The following is a 4,401-nucleotide window of genomic DNA, read 5'->3' on the forward strand; positions in this document are numbered from 1 at the left end:
ATAGTAAAACAAACTATGCTACATCCACACCACAGAATTTTACTTAGCAGTAAAAATAAGAGACTATGGATAACGTGCAACAACTTGGACGAATCTCCTGAGAATTACGCGGAGTAAAAAAAGCAAATCCCAAAAGGCTACATGCTATAGGATTCCATTTACATAACATTCTTGACATGAAAAAAAGTGTATAAATGGAGAAGAGATGAGTGATTGCCAGGGCTTAAGGACAGGGAAACAAGAGAGCAGGTGGGAGGTAGCTGTGCTTTGAAAAGGGCAATACAGAAGATTCTTGTGGTAATGGAACTGTTCAGGATGTTGGCTATAGTGGTGGATAGAGAAACCTACCCATGTGATAAACTTGCATGGAACTAAACGAACACACATACACACACACACCCCGACACACACACACACAAATGAGTACAAGTAAAAACATAGGGAAATACGCTGGTTGTGATATTGTATTTTGGTTTTACAAGATGTTATTGAGTGAAACTGAATTAAAGGTACATAGGATATCTCTATATCATTCCTTGAAACTGCAGGTGTATCTATAATTTCCTCAAAAGAAAAAGTTAAAAAAGAAGCTAGTTCAGATCCACATACTTCGAGAGCATGAATGGTTTGTTTTGCACAACCTTTCAGGAGATTATAACTTTTCTTTTTCCTGATCAAGGCCATTGTGATTTTTGTCTTCTTTCCTCAAATTAAATGTAAGGCCTCAAGGTAAAACAAAATATATTCATCCTTATTGGTAATTTCTCAATGTCGCTAGATAGGAAAATTACAGTGAACCCATCCACCTTGCCATCTTGGCTTGTAAATGCCACCGTCCCTACTAATTCCACATGCTTCACTAGGCTAAGAAAACATAGCCTGTTGACATCAATACAAACACAAAGTACTTGAAATAAGGCCATCCTCATCTCTAATATACTGTGATTCATAGAAGAAGAATATAAAACATAAGCTCAACAGAGATTATAAATATAAAAGTGACCTTTAAAGAAAAGCAAAGTTCTCAAAATAGCTCTTTCACTCCAAGTTTTATATATTCAACAATCCTCATTAATATGTTTCTAATTAGAACTCCATAGACATTACTCATGTAAACGTTGAGCCTAATGTGTTTGTTCTGTTAATTTGTCACTGCTAAGAATATGTCTTTATTCCTTCAGGATGAACGGTGATTTGCTAAACCCGTTCCCTGTTGCAGTTGGGCTAGTAGCTTTGCGTCTAAATCAGAGCCACTACAATTCAGAGTGATGGATCAAATATATAAAACCTGCTTTGTAACATGAGGGATATTGCTATTTCTGAAACTATGGGAGGTAGAAAGCAATAGGAGAGTGTGAAGTTAGGTTTTTCAACTCTCTGATGGTAGATTTCTTTGACAAATAAAAGATAATCATAGTCTACATGTCAGGACAAGATAGAACCAGAGTGTCAGCACAATTTCAGAGAAACATCTGGAAAATCGCATAGGACAATGATACTGTGTGCCTATCACAGGTGAAAGAGAATTTCTCTTAGTTAACGAGCAATATAGTTGAGAAATTATTTGGCAAAAATTTCTGAGGATAAAATTTGACTAAGTAAGGCTCAATAATCCACTTGCTTGACTAAAAGTGATGTTTGTTTTCAACACTGATTTTGATAACTGAATGAGTGTTTCTTACTGCCCAGGAAGATACTGAAAAATTGTTTGATGGTAGGGATCATTGTCTTGATCCTGTTTTTAATGGGAATGTCTCTATTTTACTACTTAGTAAGAAGTTTGTTCTTGGTCCTTGATAAATATGCTTGCTCCCGTTAAAGAGACACTTTTTTATTCATCACTTACTAATAATCTTATCATGAATTTCTGTTTAATTTTAGCACATAAACCTATTAAAATGATGATATGGCTTTTTTCTCTTTCATTTGTAAATTGTTTCCTGATGTTGAATTATCCTTGTATTTCTGATGTGTGGTGTATTATTCTTTTAGAATCCACTTTAATATTCAATTTGCTAATGTTTGCAGTATTATTCATAAATAAGATTTGTCAATAGTTTTCTTTTGGGCAATAGGGCTGTCATCTGATTAGCATGTCAGTTAGCTTAGTCTCTTAGAAATAAATTTGGACTTTTATCTTTTTCTTTTTTTGGAACAGTTTAAATAGAACACAGATTATCTTTTCTTTAAAGATATGATAGCACTGTTCCATAGAACTAGCTGGGCATAATGGCTTTTGCAGGGGAAGGGAGAATTTTCATAATTAAAAAAAATTTCTTTTATGGTCTACTCAGTCTTTCTAACTGTACTTGGGTCAGAGTTAATAATTTTTGTTTTGTTTGAAAACTATTCCAATCATGCATATTTTCAAAGCTATTGGCATATAACTGTAATTCTCTTGCATGCTTTTAAATGCCTTGGGCAAAGCATAATTTGAACATCCTTAAGTATACCAGCTATTGTATCGAAAAAATATTTGTATTTAGGAAGGGTGATATCCTATCCTAGGTGTGGGAAAAATGAGGTCTCACTCAAGTGTCCTCTACTTTCAGTAAGGCTTGCTTTAAATACAGTCAGACTTGGCAGTTGCTTGGATGACATGTACTGAAGGTAACCAAAAGCCTCTTTGCTTCAAATTCTTTGCTAGTTCTTTTTTTTTTTTTTTTTTTACAGTTCTACTTTTAAGGCTAAACTACCTCATCACAAAGTTTATATATAAATATGTAGCATACACATATCAACCAACTATACTTCAATTTCTTTGACGTTTTTAAAAAAGCCAAGTTACACAAGTGCAGCAGTTAGAACCACAGTCCCAGAGAGGTGGGCCTCGCCGGAGGTGCTCACGTACTGCCTTGAAAAACCTTTGCAAACAGATATTCCCAAGACTGAACTTGAATTCAAGACCTAACCAAAGCCAGGTTAAGCGGATAGTCTACAGCTAGCAACCGTCTGTTGGACGACTGACTGCTCTGTGCCAGGCCGCGTGCCGGGCACAAGAAGCAGTTCAAGTTTATGCCTGGTGGTCTCCAACGTGCGAACATAAACCCGAAGCCCTAGGAACAAAGTGTGTTCTCCAGCTCTGTGAGTATTTGAATTCCTTATAACGTTGGGGGACGCTCGCGCTAAGAAACCGGGGAGGGTGGGGGGGCGCTTCTCCCTCGCCTGGTTCTTCTCCTCCCCGTCCCACCCACGGGTGCCGCCTCCCTCAAACCAGGACCAATTCCGTCTCCCCAACATAAACCCGAAGCCCTAGGAACAAAGTGTGTACTCCAGCTCTGTGAGTATTTGAATTCCTTATAACCGTGGAGGACGCTCGCGCTAAGGAACCGGGGAGGGGGGGGCGGGCGCTTCTCCCTCGCCTGGTTCTTCTCCTCCCCGTCCCACCCACGGGTGCCGCCTTCCTCAAACCAGGATCAATTCCGTCTCCCCAGAATACCACACGACTCCACGAGCACCAGCTGCACCGTCCACACCAGGCCCGCTTCCTGAAGACAACCTCACAGGAACATGACACAGCACTTTACTCCCACAGAGGAGCGCTTGGCCGGGTTCCGAAACCTCACGACCTTAACGCTTTTCATCGCGAGAACACCAACAAAAACAACCATCGAGGTGAAGACAGGACAAACCAAAAAAAAAAATATCTGTGGATAAAAACAAACCCGGACACACCCTCTCACAAACGACCCGCAACCGAATCAAAACCGCGTTGCCACCTTTTCAAGCGTATGGAACACTACTCGGCAGAGCCACACCCAAGCACAAAACTGTTCTCTTTCTGCACAGACTTATTAGCCTTGTAAAAACAAGGTCTCAAAAAATTGACGAAAAACTCGGAATTGTTTCTCTCCACGGAAATCTTTAGGAAAAGGCGAAAGATTTATGCGTTCTGAAGAGAAACCAGAGTATCCTTTGCTAGTTCTTGATCTCAATAAGAGTGAATTCCACCAATTAATCTCTTCTTTAGATTAAGACTTCAGAGGTAAAGTAAAAATATGCTTTATGGAAGGAGTGTCACATTCTCCATTTTACCTTATCACAATTTTGTTTAGTTTGAACAGATCCCTGGACATTCTGGTGGGATATATACCCATGGATTTCAAATTCAAAAAAAAAATGGGCCCAAGTGCTTGCCCTTGAGAAATATATCAATGCCTATTGTTTTATTCCAGACTTTGTATTCTAGATTTTATTCCATGCCAGGCAACCTACACCTAATTTCTGCCTCAAATTTCATTGCCTGTTTGAGTTTGGATGTTTAACCCTGGATTGTGAGCTTTGGCTAAGGCATAACCCCTCAGCAGGAATATTCAGAATCCCCACACTAGATGTAGACTTGAAAGTGCATGAACGTCCACTGACCACAGATGAGCTGGTGAAAAGTTAATTAACAATTAA

General features: G+C 39.0%; 1 non-coding gene across 1 annotated transcript; it reads right to left on the reverse strand.

Annotated features, from left to right (window-relative positions):
• Positions 1-3,796: 3,796 nt before the first annotated feature.
• Positions 3,797-3,912, reverse strand: LOC112062075 (U5 spliceosomal RNA). The gene has a single exon (XR_002890541.1). It is a non-coding gene; the product is annotated as a U5 spliceosomal RNA (small nuclear RNA).
• Between the last annotated feature and the right edge of the window lie 489 nt (positions 3,913-4,401).

Source organism: Physeter macrocephalus, chromosome 7 (genome assembly GCF_002837175.3).
Source record: "Physeter macrocephalus isolate SW-GA chromosome 7, ASM283717v5, whole genome shotgun sequence".
Classification (NCBI taxonomy): Eukaryota; Metazoa; Chordata; class Mammalia; order Artiodactyla; family Physeteridae; genus Physeter; species Physeter macrocephalus.